This window comes from Microcebus murinus, chromosome 29 (assembly GCF_040939455.1).
Source record: "Microcebus murinus isolate Inina chromosome 29, M.murinus_Inina_mat1.0, whole genome shotgun sequence".
Classification (NCBI taxonomy): Eukaryota; Metazoa; Chordata; class Mammalia; order Primates; family Cheirogaleidae; genus Microcebus; species Microcebus murinus.
The window spans coordinates 9523334-9542664 of NC_134132.1; the positions used below are offsets into that span (position 1 = coordinate 9523334).

The following is a 19331-nucleotide window of genomic DNA, read 5'->3' on the forward strand; positions in this document are numbered from 1 at the left end:
TTCATTTCTAATAATTATGTACCCAAGTAATCAGTAGTATCATATTGTTCAGTTTTTAATCATGTTAGTATTACACCCTGGAACTACTGTATTGAGATATAAACTGAAAGGCCACTGGCCTCAGTGTGCTGATGTGTCTCACGATAGTAATCGAACAGCATGACATGACTGTACTGGCCACACTATATGCATTATCTCAAACCTTCCCCAAACCAGCAAATTTGGTTTTATTATTCTCACTGTACAAAAAAAAGAAAGAAAAATGGATTCATGGATATTAACCAATATTTTAAAGACATCCAGCTAGTAAGTAAACAGGATAATTCAAATTTAAGGATTCTACTTCCAATCTCTATACATCTATTTCATCATACTATCTCTGTTCATGGTGATGGACAATTATCACTCTAGAGATGAAAATATATATCTACATAAATACATGAAATTATATTATTCACTATATAGATTATATATATGCACATAAACATATTATATATACATTTGCACATATATGTGTTTGAGTATCAATTAAATCTCCGAATCTAACAAAAAATAAAATAAGAACTATTCCTCTTCCTTTTTCTACTTTGAAGGCTATTCATCCTATAAAACAATATTTCTCTTAATTACAAAGGCTAGTATAATATGTATGCCAGTATGTATATTACTAATATGTACTAAAATGAATATGTGCATAATTATACATTATATATATTTATTATTACATAATTCTGTAGCTATGTATAGAATTGGAAGCATCAGATTAATCAACTTTTGTGGTATTAACATACTATATATAAAGTCAGGAAATTTATTATATAACAAATAGATCTGATTTTAACTCTCAATTTCTTCGTCTCACACACTAAAGATTAAAAATTAGATGATTTTTAATTCTCTTCCAGCTGTACACTCTAATTATGGCTCTGCTTTGGGGTTTGAAATACAAGTGGTATTCACAAATATGCCTTGCATTCATAATATTCACATCATTGCTAAGCTGAATATAATTGTGTTTTCTAGCTTGAGCCATAGTTTTCTGCTGAAGATTCATACCAACAAATGTATAAGTATCTGCATTTTGTTTAGAATTTTGTCTGTTAGATTTCCTTGAAAGGCAAGCCAAATTAAACTCTAGAAAAAGATATTTTCATTTATTCTTGGTTAATAATGCCATTCATTAATCAAGACATGACATCTCATTTAATCTAACTGATTATGCTAGTATACGTAAGAACACAATCCTATTTGTAAGGATTGCTATAAACTCTTCTGTTATGAGCTTTAATCTGAGTTTAGTTGATCTGTGTCAAGTATATTTGTATGTGATAATATCATTTTCTAGTAATCTATATTATTGTGGACATTGAAATTCTTGTATTAAATATTTTGACTTAAACAAGTTTGGAACATTATAATCCATTTAAGCTGAACAAAGTGGTTAAAATTAGACAAGTTAAAAATTAATGTAGCCCTTGTGTTTTACTAGTTTATAGTTTCCCAGTAATTTAACATCCAACATATGTGGATTGAAAATAAAAATCTATGCTCTTTTAAAGCATTCCTCAACAAGGAATACTTTAAATATACTAGTCTGTATCATCTATTACCCAGACATAAACTTTAATGCTGATTGAAATTTTAAGTATCATTACCTTAGGCAGCCACGCATTATACAGATTAGGTGAAAAACAGTTAACTTAAAATACTGCCATATTAATAATGTACATAAATCAGCACAAGAAAACACTGTTAATTTGCCATCACTAAATGTCTTCCAATCTCTTACAAAGATTCAAACTTAGTTAAAAGCCAAAGGAATAATCTCTTTTATGTTTGCTTTTGTTTTGGGCTTTTTTTTTTCATTTCCTTCATTGTATTATATGGTTGTATTTTTTAATAATCTGCTGTCAAATTTATCTTTTTCCTTTTCTTCTACAAAATAGAGATCATCTTTACCCAATTTTAGGTAGCATATATTTAGATTTATACATATAATAAAAGATGAAAAAATATTACTTCCATTTCTGACATTTTATAATGCTCACTCGGACACTTGAGCCTCTACTATTGGTTAAACTTGTTCTCATCATCACAGAAGTATTAAAAATATTTTCAAATCCTTCACTAGCTCAGGCAAATGTTCTCTTAATGAAGTTTTCCAAAAGCAATGTGCCAGGTACAAATGATCACCTTGTTATTCATTAGCCAGTAATCGAACATTCACACACACAGGTACATCCACATGCATTTATTATAGGGCTAATTAAATCTCTTGCAGGAAAAAGGTAGAGGATGAATACATAAACATCGGAATACATATTTTTCTGTTAGAAAAAAAAATCTTGAAAAATGTTTCCTGTCTGGCTTTCACAGCAGGTGAGTTTTGCTATACTTCTGAGGCTGTGACAGTACTGAAACATTTACCAGTGTGGCTGCTAAAATATTTAAACATGGAAATCCCCAAGAGGCAGTAAGAACTGTCAATAAAATTGGAATTCGCTGTATGATGTATTTTAATTTACATATGCTTTTAAGAGGACTAAGACAATATGGATTGATTTCCCTTTTGATGAATTTCACTCAGAGTTTGTATTAGAGATTTAAATGCATACAAACTCTACACTTGCAAAGGCAGAAATTTCCTTGAAAATGAACTGTGACATTGTCACAACGATTTTTACCTCCTTTTTACATTTTTCACCTTTCTGTATAGCTGCAATCATGGGTGTTTTTTACCTGAGAATATCTCTGCAATAGAAATTCAAATGTTAGATATAATTTGATACATATTCACTTTCATAACTTACCAAATTCATTTTTTAGATAAAATAAGTGCACATTTTAACTGCAATCACATTAATTTATACAAAAAAGAAAATGCTGCTTGAAACCTTTGGATGTTTAACAGGTGTTACAGTATAATTAAATGATAATTACTACCAGTATTCAAATTTTTACCAAAATATGCTGAGGGCCTGAACTATTTAGAAGGCATTTGCTGCAGCTACTACACACATCTTCTTTTTCCCGTGAATATCCCATTTAGTTTTGAAGACTTGGTCCATGAAGACTGGAGATTTCCTGATACTACCTGTCCCCAGATATTGGCATTAGCCATTCCTTCTTTATGCTTTCATAAAATGTTATTTGGTTCTCATGTAATGATTGATTTATTTTCCTGTCTTAACTATTTTTTTTTTTTTGAGACAGAGTCTCACTTTGTTGTCCAGGCTAGAGTGAGTGCCATGGCGTCAGCCTAGCTCACAGCAACCTCAATCTCCTGGGCTTGAGTGATCCTTCTGCCTCAGCCTCCCGAGTAGCTGGGACTACAGGCATGCGCCACCATGCCCGGCTAATTTTTTTATATATATATCAGTTGGCCAATTAATTTCTATTTATAGTAGAGACGGGGTCTCGCTCTTGCTCAGGCTGGTTTTGAACTCCTGACCTTGAGCAATCCGCCCGCTTCGGCCGTCTTAACTATTATATCTTAAATCCCTTACAGGCAAACATCAGGTTTGCTTCATTTTAAGAACTGCACATGAAACTTAGTACAGATCTTTGCTAAACACATAATGTCTGTTGAAATGATGTGAAATACAAAACAATAATTCTAAAATGATGAAGAGTTTATTTATTCTGACCTCTACTACCTTCACTCCAACAAATGAGTTAAAAATTGAAATGGATACATAAACCACTCAAATCATATATTTGCCAAACATAAGGATAATCTTCATTGCTTAAGTTTTGAAGCCACATAATCTTTACCAGCATGATATATTACTGCTTTGTATTGTCAGAATAATTTTTCACTTTACAGTTTCTGAGCTGTATATCTTCATCTGCTTATGTCGTTTAAAATATAAACTGGACTAATGCCTATCTCTAACAGTCACCAAGACCACTTTGACATAATGTACACATAGTTTTCTGACAATATTTTCCAATTTCCAGTTGTTATTTCAAATCTTCTTCAGAAATACTGTCCTACTACTCTTGATAATAAAAGAAATAAGCTATATAAGAAATACCAGTATCATATTTTCCTTACATGTGAAGACTTAGACCCTTAATTCTTTCAATCTCACATTACACATGATTATAAAGATTACATGGGAAATTTTCTCACATTTCACATGTGTAGATAGATAGTTTACTAATCCAAATGCCTATCTCCTGGTGGATTTTCAACAGACCTGTCATCAAAACAGCTCTGCATATCAACCAATGATCCAGTGTTCTAACAATAATGTAAAGACACCCCCAGTGGCAATGTGGGTTATATCTGTTGTCATCAATATTTCACTTTTGACCATAATTTCTTTGACAGTAAACACTAAAATAATTTTGAAAGCATTATTATTTTCTTTTTATTAATAGACTTTATTTCTAGAACAGTCTTAACCTTATGGAAAAGTTGTGCAGATATTACAGAGGGTTCCTCTATAAAACCTCCAGCCCCAGAGTTTGCCTGATTAATTAACAGCTTACAATAGTATGGTACATTTGTTACAATTAATGAACCAATATTGATACATTATTATTATTAACCCAAAGTCACAGTTTATTCGTATTTCCTTAGTTTTTGTCTAAGGTCCTTTTTCTGTTCCAGGATGTCAACCAGGATACAAAATTACATTTAGTTGTCACGTCTCCTTAGGCTCCTCTTGGACTGTGACAGTTTCTCAGACTTTCCTTATTTTTTGATGATCTTGCCAATTTTGAGGAGTACTGGTCTGGTATATTACAGAATGCTACTCCATTGAAATTTTTCTGAGGTTTTTTTTTTTAATAATTAGACTAGGGTTATGGGGTTTATGAGGAAGATTACAGAGACAAAGCATCATTTTCATGACATCCTGTCACACGTACAGTGATTGTCAGATTTTCCCACTATATCCTTACACTTTTCCCCCCTCACCATACTGTACTCTTGGAAGGAAGTCACTATGCACAACTCACACTTTAGGGCTAGAAAGTCACACCTCTCCTCCTTTAGGAGGGAGTATATATAATATACAATTTATTTGGAGTGTGTATACAATTTATTTGGAGCAAATGGCAATTTTTAATGAACACTTTTAAAGATACTTACTTCCAATAAAAGAAAATAAGAATTTACTATCAATTTAACCTATAGGTTTATTTACACCACTTTTTATGTAATAAGCACTTATATTTTTTAATGTAATAACTTTTACTTCTGTAAAGCAATTGAGAAAATGATAGTGTCTTACTTTTCTTTATCCAAAGGCACTTTGATAAAATACTTAATACTCCAGCATGTCTCTGATAAATGGAATTTACTTTATAACACACATGGATTGGTCAAAGAGAAGGATACATAAGTTATAGATAATTTTTTTCTTTATAAAATATGTTTGATGTAACTCATGATCTATAACAATTCTCAGGGGTTTCCAAACATTCTTACAGATCACTGAATTGTATTTTAATTATTTTATAAGATAAATGTTATTATCATTATATATTTAAGATTAATTTATAAATTCATCTTGTATTACTTAATTCTTTCTGATTTTCTCTCTCTCTCTCTCTCTTCCCCTTATCACCTCCCCACCAAACTCTCTCTTCTGTAAGCAAAAAATATATAGCATGCATATGGGAACAGGGTACATGTCTTTCTTTACTATAGTCTATGACAATGTTGTGATAAACCTATTCACTGAACTCTATTTATTTGTAACGCAGAAAATAAAACACTGAAAACACAAATAAAGTTTAATTTACTGTTTATATTACACACAAATTCATTTCTCTGTAAAGTTTCTGAATGATATTTATCAGATGTTTTTATTCTTCCATAACCACAGAATTTTACATTTTTGTAAAATTTAATTCTCAAATTTGTACAATTTAATTCTCAAATTTTCAAGAGACACAGTTTTCTGACGGCTTTACTTAGAAGTAGAAAGATTGAAATCATATCTACCACCTGTCTAATTTTGCAAATTCTAAGCTAAACACCATCTATCATGGGATGAGTGGCATTTTTATGTGGACATCTTATCTTAGTCCATTTTATGCTGCTACAACAGAATACTGAGACTAGGTAATTTATAAAGAACAGAGTTTTACTTTTCACAGTTTTGGAAGATGGGAAGTGCAAGATCAAGGCACCAGCATTTCATCTGGTGAGGGCCTTCTTGCCTCACCCACACATGGCAGAAGGCAGAACGGTAAGCTACAGCAAGCTAACTAAATGCTGCTATGTAAAGCTCTTTTATAAGCCCCTTAATGCCATTAACAAGGAGGAAACCTCATGGCCTAATCATCTTTTTAAGGCTCCACCTCTTAATACTATCACATTGGCTAAACCTGAACTCTGGAGGGAACATATTCAAACTATACCACATCTAAAGCTACACTTATTACCAAATGTGTGACCAAAAAAAGGCCTGAGGTAAATCCATCAATGTGCTTATGGATAAACAGGAAGCATCTCCTAAAGTCAACAGATGTGTCATAAAGTATTCCATATATGAAAATACAATCTTTGGCTGCAAACTTGGTTGACCATCATCAAACAGATTCATTTATGAAATCATTTTGATATTTTGATTTTCATACTTATTTTTTACTATATCAAAAATAAATATAGGTGACCCTCAAACAACACAGATTTAAACCACACAGGTCCACTTGTACGTGGATTTTCTTCTACCTCTGCCACCCCCAAGAAAGCACAATCAACCCCTTCTCTTTCTCCTCCTTCTCAGCCTATTCCACGTGAAGACAATGAAAATGAAGACATTTATGATGATCCACTTCCACTTAATGAACAGTAAATATACTTTCTCTTTCTTATAATATTCTTAATAACATTTTCTTTACTCTAGCTTACTTTATTGTAAGAATACAGTATATAATACACGTAGCATGCAAAATATGTATTAATTGACTATTTATGTTATCATTAATGCTCCCAGTCAATAGTAGGCTATCAGTATTTAAGTTTTTAGGGAGTCAAAAGTTACACACAGATTTTCAACTGTGTGAGGGGTCAGTGCCCCCAACGTGCATTGTTCAGTGGTCCACTGTGTGCATTTTCCTACACAATTCTGTTACCCACTAAATATACCAAATTGTTTTTTATTATGTTGTTAGAGAGAAAAAGGGATAGGTCAGAGAAAGATCGGTGATGTAGAAGGAGGAAAATATAAAGGATAGATTCAGCTTTAAAATTCTCCCAAATAAAACAATTCTGCATTTTCACAATAGTCTAAAGCTTTTGTATTTTTAGCAAATATAGTCCTTTCCACAAGATTATTGAATATATAAAGGTAGAAAATGAAAAATTAAAGTTAGATTACCACATCTGTCTATAACATTTATTTGATTTAGAACCTATGGGCATCATATATGCACAATGTGTCAGGCAGGACCAAGTCAATACTAAAAGATTTGGTTAATATAACTAACCCACAGGTACACCACTTACAGAAATGAGTTTCTGCTCCTGGTGGCTATAATAAAAGCTAGCTTACAAAATGAGGCTGATTTAAATTGCATTCTGATCATTAAGAGTATAGTTTGCTTTATTCTAGAATAACAAAAATCTCTCCATGCCTCTAAGCTCAAAATTAGCACATATAAATATATATTACAGAATATAATTAAAGTAATATTTAAAATACACTTGAAATTTCAGATCTAGATTTGATCATGTGTATATTCCCTGAAAATCATAAAGTAGCTAAAGAGATATCCTTGCTTAAAATTTTATTTAAATTGTAGTTTTCTTTTCATTGAGTGTTTGATAATGTTTAATAAAAATAATCACTATAGCTTTTGACTATAGCTGTTTGATATAGTCAATCACAATTTTTTTAACAAGTGTCTTGGAAGGGCCTTGTATTATTATACCTATAGTCATAATCACTTAACAAACCTTTAACATTTTTAATTTATAGTATTTATTAATTTTTTAAAAATACATATCTAAAATATTCATTCAAATTCTTCTATTTTATGTTCTATGATTTGCCAATTAGATGATACTAGTAATTTTACTCATGGATTTTAATTTCCTCATAGAGTGTTGGATAAGAATTGATCTAAGGTGTCTTCTTTTTCTGACATAAATTTTAACATACTATAATGCTTTTTTGTCCTAATTCTCCAATGTTAGTTACAGGGGGAAAAAATCCTTGAAGAACTAACTGACTGGACTTGGCAAAGCATCTGTATTGGTTCCCAACAGGGTAAAACATATGAATAAAGGTATGGCTATTAGACACACAAAAATTGTCTGGCCCTTAACATTTTCAAACCAGCTTCTGTCTGGTTAGGAAGATAGCTGTCTTTGATAATTACTGACTTTTAAGGATCTTACCTGAAATATATCTTTGTTTCCTACAGGTATATTGCTTTCTTATCTTATAAATATACATTTTAAAAGATAGTTTAAGAGAATTATCTAGAATTCTTTTAGACATTTTCACTAAGAAGATTGTTTAGAACAACTTGGAGGCAATTCTTCTAGAAACAAAAATGCAATATTAATTAGAGAAGTATGTGTCCATGTCCCGATTCATAGCGCTATCACTCCTGGCAAGTAACTTTATGATGACTGTTCCCGATTTATAGTAGTAGAGATACATAGTTGAGAAGAACAATGCTCTCTTTAATTATTCAAATATTTATACTCTTAGTATTTTATTTTATAGCAAAAGTCAGAAATAACGCTGTATTTTGTTTCTGACTATGTAAAAACACATGAAAAGAAAAGACAAAGAGTTACAGAATTACAAAATGCATGCATACTTCCTAGAAAATCTTTGCTTTTGAAAGGCTGGTCCAACCCTCTATTATTTCTCAGCTGTTCTTAGGTATTTCTTTCCCTGATCTTTCCCTTATATTGATCCCGCCCCCACCAGCCTCTATTAAACTTTACTTAAATATACTTCAAGTACAACCTCTCCTAAAGCCTGTCCTACCTACTATAGCCCAGAGAAATACTTTCCCCTGAATATAATATCTTTTTCAGCCCTTATCATCATTATCCAGTGTTACATTTATTTTTATTTTTTTAATGGATAAATATTAACTCTTCAAATAAATCAGTAGGTTTCAGAATTATTTTAGTAGCTGAATACTGATATAACTACAAAAAAGAAAAGGACATTTCAAGGTGAGAAAGCAGCACTTAAAGCATCTCATAGGTGAGAAAGAATGTGGTACAGTCAAGTCATTCATCTCATACCACTGAATCCCAACTCTGCCAAGGCATCTGGGGCTTCCCTGACATCTTCCAATGTGTCACACTTGCCTTCCTCTAGGAGTTCCAATTTGCTAAGCCATCTTCCTATACCCTGTCACCTTATCCAACATTCCCTAATCCTTCCCGTAAAATTTTTAAATGTTATCTTCCCAGAAGGTCTTTCCTCTCCATCAAAATTGCTATATCCTTCTACTGCACACTGCTCCTTTTTTCACCAACAATTGTTTAAAAACAGAATTCTCCATTAGACTGCATGCTACATGGCTCAAGTTTGCTACTGAAATTCTAGGGCCCATAGCAAACCTTCAAAAAATACTTGCTGGAAATGAAGCTTAGTATGTAGAAAAAGTGAGTGTTGAAGCTTGAGAAGATTGTAAGCCACGCTAATGAAATTGGATTTTATAATGAAGGTAATGGGGAATATTGATTTTTATATAGATCAGTGAAAAGATCAAGTGAGGTGTTAGTACTTCTCATGGGCAATATGGAGAATAGATTAGAGGAGAAAAAACAGGGAGCAAGTATACGTAAGGCAACAGACTAGATTATTACTCCAGCAGCTGTTATGAGAATCCACGTGGGAAGCCCTGCTTTGGTTGAGAAAATAATTTGTCAAACCATTTTTGAGGATGAAGACTGTGCTTTTGGGCTTATGAGTCAGCCAACGCCTAGTCCTGAGAGTAGCCTGTAGATGCAATTTGCCTGAATTTGAAAAAAAGAAGCCTAACTGTCTAGAATTTGGAAAAGAATGTGACTGTAGGAGATAAACTGAGGCACATCCTGAAGAGAAAGCAAGATGAAACTCTTGAATACTCTGTATTCTCTTTCACCTGTGCATTTTCAACTGCTATGCTCTTACCTGTCCCAGGTGACTCCTCCCCAACTCTCCAAATTCTAAAATGAAGTCAATAGTTATCATGAAAGTTTTTATTTAATAGAAAATTTTTGTGAGGTGGGATAAGAGATGAAAAATGGAGAGAGGCTCTGAGTTCTGTATCGAGTATGGCACTAGAAGAAAAACAAAAACAAAGATGGCACTAATGGGCATCGGAGCCAGAGCAAGGGCCTGAACATATCAACTGGATCACACAGAGTTAATCAGAGGAAATAATGATGGCCCGAGTAAAGGCTGGAAAAGGAACGGTAAGGAGAAGGGTATGGAATCAAGAACAGCTAAAAAGTGAAATCATTTAAAGCTAGTAACACCCATTTTCAAATTGTGTAGTATTCACCAAAACCAAAAATACATGAGGCTAAAACAAAGTTACAGGCAGGAGGAATAAAGCTAATTTTGGATCTATTAAATCTAATGCATATAAATGACATCAGATGAAATGAGTAGCAGGCTGTTAAATACATATATATGTAAATCAGCAGAAAGGATTTGACTAGAGGAAGACTTATAATACTGGAGACAATAATTCTAAGTAATGATTGAAGTTAGCTTCTGTTAGTTTCACAGAGCTATAAAAATTTGAGAAAATTTTGAAAAAATATGAGAAAATAACATAATCCTTAATATCAGAAACTTCTCTCAAGGGTAGTATCTTTCATATGTGAGGATAATGAAGATCATAGTAGGCAAGGCCAGGACAAAAACAGACACATATAAATGCAGGTATAGGCAAAAAACAGTAAAATATGCTATATAATTCATGTACATACAGTTAGTGCTATATTAAAGATGATACATATTTTACCTTTGAAAATAAGACACAAAAGCAAACATGATTCTATAAGGCTGCCTAATCAGAAATGGAGGTATTCTCAATTCTTTAAATGGAAAGGATCTAAAAGCAAAGCCACAAGAATTAATATTTCACTCCATGGGTCTCTGAGATTCCTATATTTATCTATTTTTTTAGATCTAAGACAGCATTGCTTGCAGGACACACATTTTATGTACCTCTTTAAAGGAAGAAAAATTCTGCCAATCATTGCTAATATACCTTCAATTATAAATACATCAATATCAGAGATATTAAAATGTAAACTGATGTGAAACTTTAAATCACTGACATCTGTTATCACTTGATCTTAGCCAAAAGGCCGAGAAGCGATTGACATCTGTTATCGAAATGAACCATGTGGTAAAACTGATAACCTCTATGTCCATTTTCATTAGAATACTTTTATCATTATTTTCCCCAACTAATACATATTTAATAATTTTCTGATCTATGAATGCTCTTTCAAGTTACCATTGATGCCAAGATACCCCAAAAAGGCATAGATCTTTCAGTACATATGAGTAATGTTTAATAAGCAGAGAAAATCTCACAAGGAGAAGATACTATAAAATAGACTTTCCAAGTTATCATGTTCAAATATTGACAAATTTACAATGACAAGCAGATTTAACTTATCGTTCAAATAATGTTCCTATTTATCCTGTAATTTTGAGGGTGTTGAAAGTATATTGTACTTGGGACAAAGTTTTGAAATATTTTAGTTCGGAATAGATTTCTTTCCATCTAAACGGTGCTGAGAATATTCACTGGAGACATAGGCCGGAATGCTTCTGTGGTGTTACCCAAAATATCCTGCCTATAAAAACAAAGGTATCAGATAATTATTAGGTAATTTGGTTATTTGGCTAAGAACTCCATATTTGGTTCTGTGGGCTCTTTAGAATAGGGTTGAGATGTATTCTGTTGCATAATCTGGATGCTCTTGGCTGCTGGCTGAGTGGACACAAACCTTGACCATAATCCTGCTACATGTGCTTTGGTGCTTAGAGGTGTGATCTACAGAGTCTTAAAATGATGTCACATAGCTGCTGTCCCAAATGATCAGCAAAAAAAGGACATTCAGGAAGAAAACCTGACTTTTATGGATGTGTGAGATAACCACACCCCAAAATTTGATATGTGATTGAGACACTCCAAACAGTAGTGAATGTCTGCATCCCGAATTAAAAATGGTCTATCTTTCTGTCACCCTCAGTGGGGAGACTGAGGCCCCAAACCAGCAGCCCACAAACATCTGACTGTCAACTTTAACGTTACTTTATTATTTCATTGTCTTTTTGGCATGCCTTAACTATTCCAAATAACCTTGTTTTATATCACAGGACCTAACGATTCTTCAATAGGAAGCATAAACAGAGAGTTCATGTCCTAAGAATCATTGAACCCTTCATGTTAAAATCCTCACCTTGCTCTTCCCACCAGCCCTACAACCCCAAGCTATTATATCATGTAATTCTTACCCAATCCTAATCAAGCACCCAAATTGAAAGATAAGATTTAAACCACATTCAAATTCTCAGTAAATCCTACTTTGTTCTTTCTCCTCTAGAAAACTACCAGAGTTCAGCCAAGGTGGTGTTTTCCCTCACCTCAGCAAGCAATGAACCAAACACAGTCTATCAAAAAGCTGGGACGCCAGCATGTGTGACTATAATAATATCGTGACTTCAATCAGATCTATTAACATTCTGCTATACAGACGAGACTTGGCCTTATTTAAGTTATCCTAGCACACTACAATGTATGGGTATAGAAAAGGTGGTCCTGAAAAGAGTAAGAGATTCCCAATCCCACTGTAAATTTTTGTAAATTTTGACTAATAAATTTTAATTAATAAGATGGATGGAGGAGCAGATGCTATCATAGAACCTGATAAAATTATACTATTAAAACTTTATAGTCTAAGGAATACAAAGAGTATAATTGTTTTTAGTATGTACAATTATAATTTAATTTGTTGTAATTGTGTGAATGTTGATTATTATTTCTCTCTTTTCTGCCTCAAGCACCATAGAAAATTATGTTTCATGTCGGTGGTTATTTTTCTTGGTGAAAAATTTTAAATACATAAATATTCTATTTCCTCAGAATAAAGACCAGCATTTGCTTTCTTAATTACTCACTCCTTTTGATAGTGACAGCTGATGTTGCTGGCATTATTCAAGCAATTGTATGGAGATGTCACCACATAATTGTAAGAGGCCATGAAATTTTATAGTGAGGCACATATTTTCTTTCTAATTGCTCCAGAAAAACCATGCTGAATGAAAGAAATCTTTTCTTTTGACTGTATCCTCTAATGAACTTGGGCCACCGACTGCCCTTTTGTGCAGAAGAGAGTTTATGACAGTAGGAAATACTACAATAGCAGGTTATAAGTAAATACTATGACTTCATTAAAATTATTGTCACTTAATATTAAATTAGTTCAGAATGTATAAACATTTGACAGTTATTTTTTATGATATTTTAAAAACTCTTCCATCTAAAAGCCTTCTCTGTAGTTGAAGTAATCTTCTTGAAATACAGCAATGTCTGAAAGGCCAAATAGAGGCACTTTTAAATCAGCAAATAAAAATGATTTACTCTGTTGGTAACTATCATAAAAAGTAAAATAATCAATTACAGTCATGCTTACTACATGTAGCTAGTCAATTTCTAACTTAAGAGGCACCTGTTTACTACAAACTAACTGTGTGACCTTGAACAAGATATTTAAAACTATGAATATTCATGAAGAGTAGAAGCAAGAGGGGCTCCTACTTTTGAAATCCTCTTCCAGTTAGGACATGATCCTGTCACTTAAGTACATCACTTAACAGAGAATGAACTGAATACTGAAAAGAATGCATGCAGGTAGTCTGCTATTTTAAATAATGAGTTTGATATTTTAAAAATGGAAACTGAAAACATAGTATCAAATTAATGAATTAATCAATTGGTCAACTGGTGAATCAGTCAAGCAAAAACCAATACATAATAACAGTTAAAATTTTGAGATGTCTATCCTTAAGATATATATTCCTTATAATATGGTCTTATGTTTAAGTGATAGCATGATCCCCATACTCTGTCAGTAGACTATAAATAAATCACTGCTTTTGCAAGGATGGCATATTAGTAAACTCTTTCACATGGCTATCCTATGTCTAGTTTAGTCTCCTGCAAGAAGTTGGGGAAGTTATATGGGGAAAAGTGTAAAAAGTATATAAATAAGTAGTTTAAAGTATATTTAAATTTTTGCAATGTGGAGTCCTTATAAAATGATACTTTGAGGATCAAGTTTATGAAGAATTCAGAGTTTCTTTTTTTCATTTACTATATTAAAGACTAAATAAAAGCTTATATAGATATATTTCCAAAGTGAATTATATAGCTCACCATCTTATCACAGTATGCAGAATGTATTTCTCTTGATGATTCGGGGCTATAACAGTGATTTTTAAAAAGCAATGGAGTAATACATTTCAATACAGTAATGCCTCATTCCCTGCTGCTATGGATAAAGATGTTTGTTCCTACATGAAATGAACTCACACTGTTCTGCTGTATGACTTTCTCTACTTTTCAAACCTTTTTGTCTTCTCCCTTGATTTCTGGCTAATAATCCTTATTTTCCACCACAGCATGTCTACTTGAAGTAACCTCTCTCTCCTCTTCTAGGATGTTCCTATAATTTTTAATGGCCTTGGAAAATATGTAACCAAATATATTAGAATTGTATGTAAAATTAGAAACAGCAAGATCTAGAAAGACAGTGAAAAGAACCTGTCATTTAAAATGTTAAGATCTGGGTTAATACTGGCTGAATAAGATTTTCAACCAGAATATTTGCTGCCTCCACTGTACTCGGGATATATTAACACCTATTTCAGAGTGTTATTGCAATAATTTGATGAGATAACACATTTGAAATGCCTTGTAAACCATAAAGCTGAATACAAATTTATGACAGCGTTGCTATCATCATTATCAGAGCAAGATTGCCATCTAATGGCAACCAAGCCCATAACAGGCACCCTAACCCTTCTAAAGCAGAAATGAAAAGAGTACTAGAACTAGCTGATGAAACACACAAATTGACAACTAATGTCACAATTGAATCCTTACTATAGTACTATCAAAATAGTACATGGTAAGAGAACATTTGCACAGCTATTACAACTGCTCCTTCTAGTAACTAAACGTCATTGAGAGCTGTGTATACTTGTAATGGTAAGTAGGTACCAACCAGAGTCACAAAGGCATAATTTAAACCCTAGTTCTCCCACTTAGTAGATCTGCAATCCTGGGAAAATAAAAATGCTTTTCTGAGTTGCCATTTATTTATCTATAAAGAGTGGACAGTAAAACTTCCTGAGAGAGTTGCTCTAAGGATTGAATGAGATAATCCAAAATGCTTATAAACAATAGCTTAAAAAGAAAGCAAGAAAAGAATCAACTAAGTGCCTAGACCAGTGCTTGTCACAATGCAGATGCTTCGTCAAATAAGTAAGTTAGTTAATCCCAGCTTCTTTGGATCAAGTCAAAAGTAAACATATATTAAATGATGTCCGTAACTAAAAAACTAATAGAAAAAGACCAGTCTGAAACAAAAGCTTCAGTGTACCTATGATTTTAAAATTTTATATGAATTATTTTTATTAGTCAAGAGAATCATAATTATTAATCGCAGAGCCTCAGAGTCAGAAATACTTTGAGTCCAGTTGGGCCATCTACTTACTGTCTGTAATAGTTTATCAGTCAAATCTCCATATTTTTCAAATGAGAAAGCAACATTATTTACTTCATTAATTGGTACCTAAACTCAAAAAATATTATTTATTATTCTATTATTTTATTTTATGCTATAACTTTATAAGCTTAGAAATAAATGACACAAAATTAATTGCATGTGTTGTGACATTCTATTCTCAAAAGTGGAGAAATTCTATGCTTAAAATGTGATTCATTTTTAGATCTTCAACATAGACTAGAAAGGTCACTAACCTTGTCAGGATCAGATTCTTATTGATCCTCAGGTACATCATATTTTACTATGTTTATATTTTAAGTGGTATTAGCTATAGTCCTTAAAAACATATTATATTCCAGACAAGAGACTGAGTAGTCTACTATGTGTTATTATTCCTCCAACAAACTTATGATGTAGATACTATCATTACCTGCATTATCAGATAAAGAAAGGAAAGTTAGAAAAAATTAAATAATTTGCTCAAGTTTATATAGCCTGCTTGGTGGCTGAGATATAAGCCTGGAGTCTTTATTTTTAACCACTATCCCTATGCTTCCAAAATTAATTGGCATGTTTCTTAGCTTTATACAATCAGATTGAAGCTATCTTACACACATTTCTTCTGACCCAGACATATCAGAGCTTGTAGAAACTTACAGTTGATTTTTATAATTTTCCCTGTGTGAATGTTGTTGCAATTCTTTGTACATTACCATTCATATTAGCAAAACCACTAGGGTTTCGTCTCAGCTCTGCTGTGCTATTATCCATTAAAAATTAATAACAAAAATTACCTCCTTAATTAATAGGCACAGGAGGAGTTCCTAACTCACTGCAGATTTTTGTACTGCTTGTTCATCAAACTCAAAATAATTTAGCAACTACCTAATTAATTCCTAATGGATATCATTGGGCCATTACTCCCCCATTTGGATTTGGACATATACCAAGAGATACTGCCCTAGGTGTTTTTAGATCTAACATCTGAAATAAATAACAAAAAAATAAAATTCCTTCACTCTATCATACAAATGCCTTTACATTCTTTTTATCAAATAACACTAAATATGTAAAATATATTTTCAAATAAATAACTCATCTGCAAATTGTAAAGATCAAAGTTAATCCAAAGTAACAGCCTAGCCTTCCCTTTTAGAACATTAATAATTTGGGTTAATGAGTTTTAATGTATTTAAAATAGGAATTTATTCTTTCTCAGATTTCCATTTTAAATATGTTGTGGTATTTTGGACATTTGAGTAATATCCAGAGAAAAGATGTTTTCATGAATTTAAATGTATTGGCTTGACACAAAGAAAAGTACTTCTTGAATATTTAGTACTAGTAAATCATCACTTAAAATGTTTGACATAATTTGAATACAATTTAGATAAGAAAGTACATTTAAAAATAATTTATAACAGTGACGAATCATTCAGAAATTAATGAGTATGAAAAGTAACCAATGATAGGACAATGTCTTTAGCAGGGAATTAAAACTGTCAAAAATTTCAAGAAGTAGCCAATGTGTACTGGGCTACGACTCTAATGTAGGCAACTATGAAAGGAACTTTGCATACAAATATGTCACCCAATTAAATAGGATGGTATTTTGCGATAGATATAGTTATTTCTATTTTACAAAAGAGGAAACTGGGCTCAAAGAGATAATTTGTCCAAGGCAATTGTGGCAGAAGTGGAATTCTAACTTGGGTGTGTCTGTTTTTAAAGTGCCTGCTCTCTTTTTAATATTAACTCAAAGCTTATTTTGAATGGATTTTTAAGGTGAATATTCTCTTAGAGAGTTATTGTGAGGATTAACTTGAGATGGTATAGAAAAAGAACCTGTCTCATTACAGGAATTCAGTTTTCCTTTCCATCAACTTTTTAAAAATAAGTTTCTTATTTTAAAATATTTAATTGACAAATAAAGACTGAACATAGTCAATGTGTACAATGTGATTATTTTATATATATATATATACATATATATATATATATATATATAGTACCATGATTACCACAAATTAACACATCCATTGCCACTCATGTTGTTCATTTTATAACTGCAAGTTTGTATCCTCTGACCACGTCATTTAATCTGTTGAAGAAACCAGACCACTTTTCCTATAGAATTGTCTGCATCTTATATTTGGTTGCCAGGAATCTTGCATGCCATTTCATATTTTCTCTCAGCCCACTTATATTTCCTATAAAATCAAAGTTCAATCTACTTGAGTGGATTTTAGGACTTGTAGGAAAGAGGTGGGGGGGTAGGGGGCAAGAACACTTCAGAGGTGGTGCTGTGTATTTCACTCAGCGTTGCATCAGGAGGAACTAAATACCTATTTATTACACTTTTACTGCTACTAGGAGATCGATCAGTGAGTTTAGATATTCCCAGTCCATTCCATCTTTGTAAAGTTCTCCATCAAAAATATATCCTTACAATCACACCATGGCAGATGTTGACACCTTCCTCATTCCTTTTATGACTGCTTAATACACCATTATATATTCATTGCATCCTATGGATGAATATTTGAAGTGTTTCCAATACTTTACTATTACTACTATTTTGCAATTAATAGTTATATATAAACATACACTATTTTGTATTTTGCCAGTATCATAGGCTTAGATATCTAGAAGTTGGATTGTTGAATCTAAAGGTAAATTGTTTTCTAGATATTGACAAATTTACCTTCAAGGGGTATACCTGTTCACATTCCTAGTATGTATAAGCAGGTATAACTCTTTTAAGACAAATATACATGAATGACATACTTGCAGAAGCTATTTGCATAAAAATGAGAAAAACCTACATTTTTAAAAGAATATCTGTCAAATCAACTACAGGAAGAATGTCCTAAGAAATTTTTATCCTAAATTGTTATTCTACTAAAAATATTTAAAAGGCAAGTTCTCACTAGACATTAGACTAAAATAAAGTGTAAGAAAATATAAATATCATTATTGTCTGATTCTGACAATTGCTAATATGATATTATCTATGACATACTGTATAAACAAAAATTCATCATAAAATGTTAAAGCTGAAAATAACTGTAGAAATTATGTCTAATTTCTATAAGTTAAAAATAAGAACACTAAGACCCATGAGGGTGATTTTCTTCAATTTATGCTGTAGGTCTAGTTCAATGCTATTTCTACTTGAAAATGACTGTGCTGAAGGCATTATTAGCAACAAAAAACTAAGTGTAAAAGACTACCTTTGCTGACAAATATCTAAATTTGAATGAACAAATAATTCCTATAATGTACTTCAAAAAGAGTCATTCTGGAATTTGGAGACATGACATTTTATACTTTAATATAGATTTATATTAATATACTTTATTATATTAGTATATTTATTATATTTAATATATATTAAAGTATATAATAAAAGTATACTAATATAATAAATATAATATAATATATATTATATTTTATATATATTATTAAAGTATATAATAAAAGTATATATATATTAAAGTATATAATATATATTAAATATATTTTATATATTAAAGTATATAATATATATTAAAGTATATATATTAAAGTATATATATATATTAAAGTATATAAT

General features: G+C 31.8%; 1 protein-coding gene across 3 annotated transcripts in view; it reads right to left on the reverse strand.

The window, feature by feature from the left end:
• CCSER1 (coiled-coil serine rich protein 1) overlaps positions 1-19331 on the reverse strand; it is an 899545-nt gene that overhangs the window by 707017 nt on the left and 173197 nt on the right. The window lies entirely within an intron of this gene.